Raw genomic sequence first — 14452 nt, 5'->3', positions numbered from 1 at the left:
ACGATTGCCTATGTGCAGGATAGGGGTGTGGACATTTGCCTCATCAGCCTGGATCAGGAGAAGGCCTTTGACAGAATATCGCACACCTACGTGGTGGATGTGCTTTCCAAAATGGGGTTTGGGGAGGGAATTCGATATTGGATCCAACTGCTCTACACTAACATCAGTAGCGCAGTCTCAATCAATGGGTGGGAAACAGATAGCTTTCCGATTAAATCTGGAGTCAGGCAGGGCTGACCTCTCTCGCCTGTTCTTTTCGTGTGTTGCATAGAACCCTTGGCCGAGTCCATCAGGAAGGATCCGGGCATAAGAGGAGTGACGATCCCAGGCAGTGGAGGCACTCAGGTAAAAGCCTCCCTGTACATGGACGATGTCGTCGTCTTCTGCTCGGATCCGCTGTCGGTGCGCAGACTGATCCACATCTGCGACCAGTTCGAACTGGCCTCGGGAGCCAAGGTAAATCGTGGGAAGAGCGAGGCCATGTTCTTTGGGAACTGGGCTGACCGATCCTTTGTCCCCTTCACTGTCAGGGCTGACGGCCTGAAGGTGCTGGGGATATGGTTCGGAGGGACCAGGGCATGCGTTAGAAACTGGAAGGAGCGAGTGTCTATGGTGAAAAGGAAACTGGGCATGTGGGAGCGACGCTCCCTCTCCATTGCGGGTAAGAACCTGGTCATCAGGTGTGAGGCACTCTCGCTGTTGCTGTACGTGGCGCAGGTCTGGCCCATTCCACACTCCTGCGTGGTGGCGATCACTCGAGCCATCTTCCGCTTTATCTGGAGGTCGAAAATGGATCGTGTCCGCAGAGACGCGATGTACAAGCCTCTAGATAAAGGGGAAAAAAACGTGCCCAACATCGCCCTCATACTGATGGCCACCTTTGTGTGTGGCTGCATCAAGCGGTGCGTAGACCCTCAGTACGCAAACACCAAGTGTCACTACGTGCTGAGGTTCTACCTGTCCCCGGTGTTGCGAAGGATGGGTCTGGCCACGCTGCCGCGGAACGCTCCAAGTAGTTGGACCGTGCCGTACCACCTGTCCCTGGTGGAAAAATTTATGCAGAAAAACACCTTTGACCACAAGTCCATCAGGCAGTGGTCAGCACGTAACGTCTTAGAGGCCCTGAGGGAAAAGGAGAGGGTGGACCCTGTGGGATGGTTCCCCGAGCAGACTGTCAAAGTCAGGAGTCTCACCCCCTTGGCATGTTGCCCTCGAGGTGGCTGTGGTCGGTATGAGACCGTTGTTCACATCCTTGTAGTTGGTGCCTTTGCAAAGAAGATCTGGAGAGAGATGCAGTGGTTGCTGTCGAGGTTCATCCCGAGCAGTTCTGTGACACAGGACTCTGTGCTCTACGGGCTGTTCCCAGCGACACACACCGAGACAAACATCAACTGCAGCTGGAGGATCATCAACTCGGTGAAAGACGCGCTTTGGTCTGCCCGAAACTTGTTGGTCTTCCAGCGCAAAGAGTTGTCCCCGACCGAGTGTTGCGGACTGGCACATTCCAAGGCCGAGGACTACGTGCTGAGGGACGCACTAAAGCTTGGGGCAGCTGCTGCAAAAGCGCAATGGGGAAGGGCCGCTGTCTAAGACCTTTCTGCCACAGCGCACCGAGAGACTGGGAACTGTTTAGAGCCCCTCGGGCTGTACAGCTCAAAGTGAAAGCCTGTAAATGATTGTAATATTGTTTGTACTGATGCACCTGGTGATACATTTTGTTAAAGTTGAACCGGATTGTACCCTTGTAATGGTGTTTTTGAAATGGTTTGGAATGTGGTTGAAGATATTTTATGAATAAAGTATATTTTTGCAAAAAAAAAAGGTTCTCCCAGGACGATGCTAGCCCATTGCACTTCGGGTGTGCTGACGCCTGCGATGTCCCCAAATGCGGGATACTCGACTGTAAAATTTGTGGTAGTGGGGGACTGCGTTTGCGCTCTCCCCGATTCACAATTCAAAAAATAGATTTCATCATATCTTTCATTTTCTCTTCTATTTCCTGTCAGCAACCTTTTCTGAAAAAAGAAATATATAACCCCCAATGTGTGCTCTTCAAAATCTATACTGGACTGGTTATTTAGCTTTTTCTTTCCTCCTCGCAAATATTATCCAACCCCCATTCTTTTCCTCCCTGTCATTATCAGCCGACAATTATTCCATCTATGCATCATTTTCGCCAGACCGTTTGTTTCGTGGCCGCCAAATTACTCGCGCCATTTTTAACCCCGCGTTTGCCCACTCAAAAATCTCTCTCAAACAACCCCCATCTAACACCCAACCCACCATCACAACAGTCCCCGCACTCCCAGCACCGCCCCACCCCCTATCTATCTGGACGTCTGTATAAATACAAACTCATATCAGCTATTAACTCATATGCATTCACCATTTTAAACATGTAGCAGCGACCCCTCACTATTTCAAACATGAACAAGCACCCTGTCCCCATGTTCATTCTAATTATCCCCCTCCGAAACGAACAGCAGCCTCCCACCCCCTCTGTATAATCTCCCCCTTAATCAGCCCCCTGTGTGACTCCTACCTTCTGAAACTCCTGCCCCCTCTCCTCATGTGTAAAAGTCTTTCCCTGCCCCTTCTGCAGCTCACTTGCCCTGCTGTAGGCCCATCAATTCACCTGTGATTATTCCTTGAAGGCTTAAATAGCGCAAAGCGAAGAAATAAACAGAAAGAAAACTGGAGAAAGGCAGATAGAAATCTAAACCCTCAGTAAAATGACCACCGGGAATCCCGTTTAACCGTCAGAATGATCGCACAGCCCAAAATACACGCATTGTCCCTGAATTATAACAAGATTTTAGGCAGCTTCACTTTAGGACTTTTCATTTCCTCTTGTGGGGCTCCTGTTCCTCACACACTGGAGGCTAACATGTAAGTTTTAGATTGCAAGGCTGGGCTACTTTAACCCCAGGATTTTCTTTTTGAAACTCCAGGCCCACAGTCCAACAGGAACTGGTTAACCGGAGCCACCGAAAACCAGGGTCCCGGAGAGGAAATTAAATCTCAGGGTAAGAAACGGACACAAACTCACGTGGGCCCATGGGGCACGGCCTTGGAGAAGGTCTCAGGAAACTCCTGAAGAAGAAGAGTCCTTGTCCCAGTCTGGATCTTCAGATTGCAGGTTTCAAAATAAAAATTCTTTGAGGGGTGGGGGAGAAAATTAATTCCATTAAAACAGAGAGCAAAGAACATTTTCAAACAAAATAACGCAAGAGCCAATGATTCACTCTCAGTTACAACTCAGCAACATCCAAATACAAACAAGTCAAAGAGTTATAAAGCAGATTGAGACAGAGGGAACACACACGCACATTAAACCAGAGTGGGGACTAGCTCCGCACTCTGGAGGCGGTTTTCGGATTGGGTTCCTAGCCAGGTATATCCTGAATGAGCAGTTTGCAGACTCCACCCCTGGCATGTTGGGATGTCTCTCAATCTGCTCCCCAGGAGGCCTGTCCATTGATATGTTAATCCCAGGGCAGGACAACTTTCTGATTCTTCCTGTCCTTTGACGTGTTCATCCCAGGAAAACAATGTTTCAGCCATTTTCTGGTTAAGGTTAAAACTTTAACTCATCTTGTCGGGAATGTCACTGCAGTTCGAAATATCAAACACTAAACCCCCAACACAAGACTGTGCAAAGCATGTGGATTGTTACTGAGATTCCGTCTGTGATTTTTAGTGATGTCAGTGTGGATTGTGTAATCTGTGTGTGTGTGAGTGTTGCTGGTCCCATAATGTAACGCAAATGTCTCCTCGCAGCCTCTCAGTACGCCACTCATGGTCTCCTGGTACTTTTTGGATTGTCTGGAGAAGACATTGAAAGAATTAGAGTTAAACAATGCTAACACTAGCTGCACTGCGACGAGTATATGAGAGCTTATTCTTATCCAGGGGTGTATGTCCGCATTCAGCCCCCATTCCCACACTTGCTCCCACCATGTCGGATCTCTCAAGTGCTCTTCCATATCATTGATTAGCCTTTTAAACACCGCCTGTAACACGTAATGCTGATTCCTCACCTTTCGTAAGACACCTTTCAACTTTGTCAGACTTTCGGGAAGGTTGGGAATTGGGGCCTGCTTAGGTTCGTCATAGTGTTCCAGGGCATGGTGGAGTGTGTCGGAGGGGTTGACTGAGACCTGACCCCTTTGTTGGACGTACATCATTCACGCGTGTCTGATAGTAACTGGGAGCCGGGGTTCCCTTGTATCCTGAGCGGGTGTGATGGTTTTCTCTGTGGGTAATTTCTAATATACAACCCTCCGTTCGGTTGTACCCGCATTTGTCCAGCACCCCCCCCCCCGTTCCAACTGGATGGGAGCTAATTGTGAGGCTACCTTTCCTCCTGCACCCGCTCAGTGATTCCCCGTGTATGCCCTGATTCTTGCATATGGCATGCATATCTATGGGGTAGTACCGGAGGGAGTCATTGTCTCAGATTAACCCAATGTTCTCCACTTGGTACTGAGGGTGTGGGCCCGTGTCTGCTGTGACTGAGGGGATTGCCCATACCTATCACGTTCATTTGGTTTGAGGTGCACTTCTGAATCACCGCATACACCCTGGTCACTCCTTTCAATGTACATGCGTCGATGACGCCTGGGTTCTTGTCCATCCCCCACAACCGGGCACTGTTGATCCAGCCCGGTACCTCCCCACTTTGGATCTGGCCCAGATTGTGTCTTAATTGCCCGATCATCCACCGGCCGTAAGCTGGCTTTTTTGGGTGCTGTCCTCTTGTCGTTCCTCCCTTTCTGTTAATTGGCTGGTGGCTTTAGCATGGGTCTCTATAACGTGTACGCTTTCCAATACAGATGCCACACTCTTGCCCCCTAGGGCCGCTGCCGTTTCACCACCCCTCGCTACTCTTATGAGCAAGCTGCCTCATGATCCCTTTAAGATTCGTGACCTCGGAGTTGATTCCTTGAATGTCGAGAGAGTTTACCAGGGAAGTCCCTGTGTTCACCCTTGTCAGTACATTGTTAACTAACTCTCTCTTCTGGTGGTGCCCTGAATCTAGTGGCTCCCGTGGCGTCGGCCGGCTGATTAATCACAGCCTTACTCAGTAATTTGTACAGTTTTCGTAGGGGCGCTTGGTTTCTGCAATACTCTGGCAGTCGCATACCTGCCAGGTTCACAATTACCTGTACAATTTCATGTTTAACATTATCATACAAGAGTTCACCGTCCGTATACAGTACCAGTCCATTCTGTGGCCCAGGGGTCATGTCTGGGCAAGATAGTCTCTGTGGTGTCGTCGTGTCCTGTGATAGCAGGGTGGTGTCGGTCCGGGGGTCCGCCGTTGCAGTCAACTCTCCGTGTTTGGCCCTCAAGATCCAATGCCAGGTATCTGTCATTCCCAAGTCTTCCTCCCCGGGACAGTGACCCCAGTTGTTGTTCTCCTGGGGTGTGAAGGTAAATTGCGAAAAATCTCTCACACACTGTAGCTTTCTCCTTTACGTCCCTCCTTGTGCACAGCCCACGGTGACCCTCCCCGTAGTTGAGGATTCCCCCTTTTGTCTTTCAGATGGCCGGTCCTCCAGATCGGGAATGAATCCTAAACCACTTGGCCTACACAGTACGGACTGCTCGTTGCCCGTTTTCCCCCCGCTGCCTGGTAATTTAGTCTTTCTTACTTACATCATACCTTTTCAGTTGCGACCAGTGTTTCCACCTAGCTTTTCCCTTCATATCGGCGCAGGCACGTGAATAATTCCGTACGGTCCAGTCCATTTTGGGGCAAAACCTGGTTGGCTAGGGGTGATTTGAACAAACACCATGTCTCCGACCTCAGCCGGTGGTGACGGGGGTCCCCCTTTTGTCCTCTCTTCTAAATCCCTGATAGCCTGTTGGTCCTTCACTTCCTGTTGTAATTCCTTTAGCTGTCCATCCAATTGCTTAATATCGTTTTTAATTTTATCTCTGATGGGTCCCATATCCTCACTTCCGGTGGCTCTGCCCTCTGGCAAGCGCATCGCCCTCCCGGTCAGCAACTCATAAAGGGGTTTATCTTAAATCCAGCATTTTTCAGTGTCCTTATGACTATCAGAGGAGAGCTCCGATGTGGCCCCTTTCCGATTCTGACGCTATTAGGATATCATCTGCATATTATAAGATTGTACTGTTGTTAGACTCTACGTCGCACGGACTCAGCTTCTCACTCGTGACCCGATGGAAGATGTTGGGGCTGTTGTGGAATCCCTGTGGGAGCCTCGCCCATGTTCACCGTCTCCCTCCCACTGTGAAAGCGAATTTATCTTGGGATTCCTGGTCCAGTGGTATCGACCAAAATCCATTGGCTACATCTAACACTGTAAATATTTTATGTTCGGGTTTTTACAATTAAAGCACACCTCGGGTTTAGGAACGGCTGCTGCAGTGGCCACCATTTCAGTGGGGTCTGTAACCTCACTGCCGACACCTTTATCTTAGTTTTCCCTATGTGGTTATCTACCCCGGTGGCCCATCTTCCTCGATCATATGTGTTCTTGTCTACTAGCCCGGGCCCGGTGTCTAGGATCGCCTGGTGGGCCCGGTGTCTAGGATCGCCTGGTGGGCCCGGTGTTTAGGATCGCCTGGTGGGCCCAGGCCTGGTGTTTAGGATTGCCTGGTGGGCCAGGCTAAGGCCATCCTTGTACAATTGCATAATCTGTACATCGTCTCGGTTCAGCGCAGCACCTACAACCCTGTAGTTACAATATGCCTCAAATCTCCGATTGCCATATTCATGGGCACTCTCGCCCTTTTCTTGTTTTACTCCAGTCACTGTATTCCAATTAACTGGGGCTTGCCCTAAGTCTTGTGCCATTTCTGCTCTAAAGGCTCGGAAATCAGCTTGCTGCTGTGCCTGGTCTGCCTGGTTGTCCGGGCACCAGGGGCACATGCTCTATCTTAATTGGGGCCACGGGTTACGGGGGTGGTGATTCCCAACCCGCTTCCCGTTGTTCCTCATATCCTGCTGCTTGTTCCACCAGCCCGTTCCAATCTACATTATCTGCGTATTGTGCAGCTACTGGTGGCTGTGGTAAAGCTGCCGAAACTGACATGAGATTTTTTGCCTGGACCAGCTCTTCATTTTGGGATTTGTTGGCCAACATTCGATTTACTTTCTTACTTAACTCTACGTGTTGTCTTAACATTAGGATCCAGGCTTCATCATCTTTGTCTTTTTTCTGATTATCCCACCATTTTCTCTGATCAGCGGGTGAGTCAAATGGGTTCCAATTGTTCTTTCTCATTTTGCCTATCGATTTCTTATTTTTGTCAGCTCAATGCTGTGTCAAGGATCCCTCTGGTCCCCACTCGAGTTTGTCACCACTGGCCATCTCTGGGTAAGACGGTCGGGGTATAGTTGTTGTCAGCGGTACGGTTCTTACCCTGGGTCCTTTCTGACCGAACTCGTTACTTGCGGCTAATACCGGATGTAATTATAACAATCTATAAGACAAGCGAACTACCCCACCCTTACCACCCCTTGAACTATTGCCTGGAGCCCAGGTTTCTGATACGTGGGGCGCCTGACGGTTCCTGGATCGGGACGGAGTCGGATTTAGTATGAATAAAAATGAATTCACACTGACTCATCCCATTTCCCCGTCGGTGTCCTGCATCCTTCGGGCCCTGCTCGCAGCACCAATTGAAAGGTCCGAGGAATACTCTGGGACAAAATTTCAACACTCGGAGTCCAGATGCAATATTCAAGTGGTTCCTTTATTACACATGCAGGGAGAAAATGCTGGGAAATTCGGGCGCTTCTCCACCGAGGATGAAATGAGCACAGTTTATATATCTTTTACTATCAGTTACAACTTAATGGTATTCGTTAGACAAAGGCCACAGCACAATGACCCCCCCCCCCGGTGGGCTGATAATTGTGTTCTTGTACAGTGATTGCAGTGCAGGGACTGGGCATTGTCCTTTTGAAGATTGCTATCAGACGGTGCGAAATGGGCTTCCCCATCTCTTGATTGAGTTATCCCGTGTCCCCGCCCGTGTGTCTCCCATTTCCTAACTGCAAATTTACAGCTGAGCCCTTTGTACAAGTTTATAGCTTTCATGTAAGGCTGCGACTGTTTGTGTATGCTTTGGTGCCTTAGCTGCTGGTCCTGGCTAGTACTTTAAAATAAATCCAAATTTTCTGCATCTTCAACGTCGATGTCCTTTTGAAGTTCAAGACTATGCTCATCACAGTTGACAACATTTTGAATCTTTGTATCAACTGCAAATGTTGAAGTCGTGCCCTGCAAACCACAGTCTAGAGCATTAATATATATCAGAAAGAGCAAGGGCCCCACAACTGACCCCTGAGGAACCCCACTACAAACCTTCCTCCAATCTGGAAAACAACCATTTATCACTACTGTTTCCTGTCACTCAACCAATTTCTTATCCAAGTGCCTACTTTCCCTTTTATTCCAGGAGCTAGAATTTTGCTCACAAGTCTGTTGTGTGGCACTGTCTCAAATGCCTTTTGAAAATCCATATACACCACATCAACAGCATTTCCTTCATCAGCCTTCTCTGTTACCTCCGCAAAACTCCAAGTTAGTTCAACATGATTTTCCCTTGATGAAGCCATGCTGACTTTCCTTAATTATCCTGCACTTGTCTAGGTGATTATTGATTTTATCCGGTACTATAGTTTCCAGAAGTTTCCCTACCACTGAGGTCAAACTGACTGGTCTGTAGTTGCCAGCTTTATCCTTGCAACCCTTTTTGAACAAGGGTGTAACATTCACAATTCTCCAGTCCTCTGGCACCTCGCCGGTGTCTAAGGAAGACTGGAAGACTCGGATGCATCTCATCCGGTCCTGGTACCTTATCTGTTTTAAGTAAAGATAGCCTTTCCAACACCACCTTCCTATCAATTGTAAATTCTTCTACTGTACCAGTTACCTCCTCTCTCACCTCGGCCTGGGTAGCATCGTCTTCCTTTGTAAAGACAGACGTTACTTGTTCAATACCTCCACTATTTCTCCAGCCTCCACGTGCAAGTCCCGTTTGTTGTCCCTAATCCGCCCTACCCTTTCTTTTACCAACCTTTCTTTTTATATACATGTTGATAGAAGACCTTGAAATTCCCTTTTATGTTCGCTGGAAGCTTCTTTTCAGGCTCTCTCCTTGCTTTTCTTATTAGTTTCTTCACTTCCCTTTTGGTCTTTCTATATTTAGCCTGATTGTCGATTGTAGTTTCCACCTGACATATGTGCACTCCTTCCATTTCAACCTCACCTCCATCTCTCATCATCCAGGGGCGTTCTGGATTTATTTGTCCGACCTTTCCCTGCAAGGGAATATACCTTGACATGGTCTACAATACTTTCTCTCTGAACATGGTCCATTGTTCAGCCACTGTCTTTTCCGCCAACATTCGATTCCAACTCACTTGACTCAGGTGCATTGTCATCTCATCGAAGTTGTCTTTCCCCCAATTAATTATCCCTGCTCTGGATTGTTCTCTGTCCTTTTCCATGGGCAATCTAAACCTTATGATACAATGATCACCGTCCCCTCGAGGCTCTCCCAGTGATATTTGACCACTTGGGCCAACTCATTGCCCAGAAGCAGGTCCAGCAGTGCCTGCCCTCTGGTTGGATTGGAAAGATGCTGCCGCCGAAAATGATCTTAAGCACATTCCAGGAACTCTGGCCCCTCTTGTCCCTTTGCACTATTCCTATCCCAGTGTGAATTTGAATAGTTGAAGTCCCCCATTACGATTACTCTATAATTCTTGCACCTCTATGAAATTACTTTGCAAATTTATCTCTCCACATCCCTTCCACTAGTTGGCGATCTATATACTACACTGATCAATGTCATTGCAACTTTTTCATTCCTTAGCTCTAGCCAGAGAGATCCTGTCCTTGACCCCTCTGGGACATCCTCTCTTTCCAGTACTGTAAAGCCACCTTTAACCAATATCGCCGCTCCCATCCACCCCCGGCCGTTTCCCCCCTTTCCTGTCTCTCCCAAACACCGAGAATATTTAATGCCCAGTCCTGCCCTTCTTTGAGCCAAACCTGTCGCATCGTGGCCCTGCCTGCTGTTTTGGGAACTCTGGCCATCATGTCAGGGTTAGGTTCCCCTCTGGAACTGGTGCTTTTCCCTCTGGATAGCTAGCTGTGTGCCTGCCGTCAGCATTGCTGACCTGGGCTTGTGGATTACTGGATGTCAGCTTTGCCTCAGCTCCTACATCTGGTTCATCTGCTGCTTATGCCTTTGTCACCAGAATCCTTTTCGACACATGGAGAATTTGTGCCACACAGTACTGCTTCTGGCAGCTGGAGATTCGCACGGTTTCCCTTCTCGGCAATGACAGTGTACAGCTTGGGGTAAAATGGTGTATCCGTTCTCCCTCAGATTCTTTTGTCTCAGCAGTATTTGATCAGACTGTCTCGTGCCCCCCCACCGCCCGCCTTCAGTGGTCTCCATAAAGCTTTGCAGCAGCCTCTGCATTTTTTCAGCATCATGATCTCAGACCTCCTGATCTACACTGATCTCCCTCAGCTCTGGCATCTTGCTGTTGCTTTGTATCCAAGTAGCAGCTCAGCTGGTCTCTTCCTGTTGTGTGTGTCTGTGTGGAGTTGTTCAGTACATGGCCACTAAGTTTTTTCAGGGTTTTAACCTCCAAATCCACTCACCCAATATTAGTTTGTTCTTTTGAGACTTTAACCATTCAGGCAACAGAACACAATCTAGTAATGTAACTCAGGAACGTTTATTAAGCACCAAAAATAAGAATTAACCAATTAGGCAGTGAATTTACTGACTTAATACAGTTTTTACTTCTCCATTCAAGCTAGGCTCACTTGCTCTCTCTCTCTCCCGTCTCTCTCCCCCTCCCCCCTCTCTTTCTCCCTCTCTCTCCCCCTCCCCCCTCTCTCTCTCTCTTTCTCCCTCTCTCTCCCCCTCCCCCCTCTCTCTCTCCCTCTCTCTCCCCCTCCTTCCCCCTTTCCCTCTCTCTCCCCCTCCCCCCCTCTCTCTCTCTCTTTCTCCCTCTCTCTCCCCCTCCCCCCTCTCTCTCTCCCTCTCTCTCCCCCTCCTTCCCCCTCTCCCTCTCTCTCCCCCTCCCCCCTCTCTCTCTCTCCCGTCTCTCTCCCCCTCCCCCCTCTCTCCCTCTCTCTCTCTCTCCCCCTCCACCCCTCTCTCTCACTCCCCCTCCCCCCCTCTCTCTCTCTCCCCCTCCCCCCACCTTTTCTCTATCAGTTCTGTGGTCTACTGCTCCCAGTTCAATCTTCAAATTCATAGTGCCTGACAGCTTAAAGCTGGTGCTTTTAACTCTTTCCAAAGTACAACCCATGTGCATGATGAGTTCTATTTTTGGATTATGTTAGGAGAGTGTGGTGCCCAACACTACTGATTAACATTTAGACTCATTCACCTAAATGTTACAAATTAATTTTTAAAATAGTGAAAGTGCAAATTGGTACATAGCGTCATAGAAATTACAAAGTTACAGAAAGTACAAACAGTCTACACAAATGCATATATCAGTGCATAGAGATTACTGCTGTATTAAACTTAAGGTAACAAGGTTACCTTGAGGTCACCCCACCAGCCTCTGCATTCGAAGGATCATCCTCCGCCATTTCCGCCAACTCCAGCATGATGCCACCACCAAACACATCTTCCCTTCACCCCCCCGGTGGCATTCCGCAGGGATCGTTCCCTCCGAGACACCCTGATCCACTCCTCCATCAGCCCCAACACCTCAACCCCCTCCCACAGCACCTTCCCATGCATCCGCAGAAGGTGCAACACCTGTCCCTTTACTTCCCCTCTCCTCACCGTCCAAGGGCCCATACACTCCTTTCAAGTGAAGCAGCATTTCACTTGCACTTCCCTCAATTTAGTCTACTGCATTCACTTCTCCCAATGGGAGAGACCAAACGCAGACTGGGTGACAGCTTGGAGGAACACCTCCGGCCTGTCTGCAAGTATGACCCAGACCTCCCTGTCGCTTGCCATTTCAACACTCCACCCTGCTCTCATGCCCGTCCTTGGCTTGCTGCATTGTTCCAGTGAAGCTCAACGCAAACTGGAGGAACAGCACCTCATCTTCCGACCAGGTACTTTACAGCCTTCCGGACTGAATATTGAGTTCAACAACTTTAGATCATGAACTCTCTCCTCCATCCCCACCCCCTTTCCGATTCCCCTTTTTCCAGTAATTTATATGTATTTTTCTTTTCCCACCTATTTCTATTATTTTTCAATGTATTTCCATCCATTGTTTTATCTCTACCTTTTAGCCTATTTCGATCCCTTCCCCCCACCCCACCCCCACTAGGGCTATCTGTACCTTGCTCGTCCTGCTTTCTACCCTTAATGTCACCATTAGCACATTTCTTAGCTAATATCACCACCGTGAACACCTCTTTGGCCTTTTGTCTATGACATCTTTTGGCAATCTCCACCTATCACTGGTCCTTTATCCAGCTCTACCTGTCCCACCTCCCCTTAAACCAGCTTATATTTCACTTCTTTTCTATTTTTTCTTAGTTCTGGTGAAGAGTCATACAGACTTGAAACGTTAACTGTGCTCCTCTCCGCAGATGCTGTCAGACCTGCTGAGTTCCTCCAGGTATTTTTGTTTTTGTTTTGGATTTCCAGCATCTGCAATTTTTTGCTTTTATCTTAAGGTAACAAGGTACAGGTACAAGATATAGACTAATATATCACAGGTTCATAAAGAATAAAAGTCACAGGAACTACACAGCTACAAAAACCGATTACAGAACTTCACTAAATTTACAGAGACGAGGATGGTTATATATTTACAACACTCCCAGTTTAAAAAGACTAAGCTGGTTCTGATTAATTGTTTAGAACCTTGCAGTTGTTTTACTTCACACAATAAACCTTTTAAATTTCTTCATTTAAATTTTGAAATGCAATCTGAATTTCAATTGCTAGGAAGCACAATGACGCTACATTCTAATCGAATCAACATTGACTGACTTCAGAGCACTGGCTTGGGGCCGTGTGGTGTGTCCACTCGATCAAGTGTGGATCTGACTTTTAACAAGGGCCTAGTCATGTGATGCACTAATGTCCTGTATTGACTACAATTCAGCAAAGTCATGTTGGGTTAATTGATGAACATACTTCGATTGGTTGATCACTAAACATAACTGAACTACAAGCTAATTATTAAAGCTAAACTTTCTACAAATCCCCACCCTGAGGATAAAAGGCTTCAGCATTTGATGGCTCACATAACAATTCTGTCCCTGCTTTTTGGAGCAGCCCAGCTCAAATCAGTTGTGCCTCTCTGAAGTCTCCGGGTGAGGTGTTTGTTTTTTTGATTGATGGGATGTGGGTGTCGCTGGCTCGGCCAACATTTATTGCCCATCCCTAATCGCGTTTAGCTGGACTTTTCACAAACCTTCACTCCCTCCACCACCGATGCACAGTAGCAGCAGTGTGTACCATCCCCAAGATGCACTGCAAAAATTCACCAAGGCTCCTTGTACTGCACCTTCCAAACCCACCACCGCTACCACCTAGAAGGAGAAGGGTAGCAGACACATGGAATCACCACCACCTGGAAGCTCCCATTCAAGCCCCTCACCATCCTGACTGGGAAATATATCACCTTTCCTTCACTGTCACTGGGTCAAAACCCTGGAACTCCCTCCCTAACAGTGCTATGGATGCACCTACACCACATAGACTGAAGCAGTTCAAGAAGGCAGCTCACCATCACCTTCTCAAGGGTAACTAGGGATGGGCAATAGATGCTGGTCTAGGCAGTGATGTCCACACCCACGAATAAGTCTTCACCCCTTTGTAGTGCCAGGTTAGGCCGCATTCACTGAGCTACGATGATCTGTGAGACCCTCTGGGGATTGGACTGGAGCGTTCTGCCAGATCTGTCGAGGCTTCAGAATCGCATCTTCAAGATGCCAATATTCTCCTCTACCAACGTGCAGGTAGCGGTATGAGGCTCACTAACTTAACTGTTTAATTGATGTCTAGATGTCTTCTAGAATTCTTATCTGCCTGTGCTTGGTACAAGTTAATTTTAAAAAATGGTGAAAGTACAGAGTGACACGTTGCCTTACAGAAATTACAAAGTTACAGAAGGTACATACAGTCTACAGAAATACATATAGGCCAGACTTTTCACCTGGGCGGGCGTGCGCCCGACTTGAACAAGTGTAAAATGACGGGCGATGGCGGCGGGCGAGTGTCCTGGTGTCATCGCGCACTCGTGCGATATTTCGCTCGGCGGACCCACGCAGAAGTCGGAGCCGCGCCTGCCATTGATAAAGAGGCCAGTTAAGGCCCTTAGCAACTCAGCTGATGCTGATTGAATGTTCCCCGTGCGACTTGTCAGTCCTTGCACAGGCAGGTGGGCAGCCCACAATTCGCTAAACCTCATCCACGTGCGGCATAAGAAGGGTCAGCAGCATTGTCGATGTGAGTA

General features: G+C 48.2%; 1 non-coding gene across 1 annotated transcript; it reads left to right on the top strand.

Moving 5' to 3' along the window:
- Nucleotides 1-1783: 1783 nt before the first annotated feature.
- On the top strand, nucleotides 1784-1946 carry LOC144669224 (U1 spliceosomal RNA). The gene has a single exon (XR_013573641.1). It is a non-coding gene; the product is annotated as a U1 spliceosomal RNA (small nuclear RNA).
- Nucleotides 1947-14452: the final 12506 nt, after the last annotated feature.

The sequence above is a fragment of the Cetorhinus maximus genome, chromosome 28 (assembly GCF_964194155.1).
Source record: "Cetorhinus maximus chromosome 28, sCetMax3.hap1.1, whole genome shotgun sequence".
NCBI lineage: Eukaryota > Metazoa > Chordata > Chondrichthyes > Lamniformes > Cetorhinidae > Cetorhinus > Cetorhinus maximus.
The sequence above is the reverse complement of the archived record's forward strand: the minus strand, read 5'-3'. Positions and strand labels throughout refer to the sequence as shown.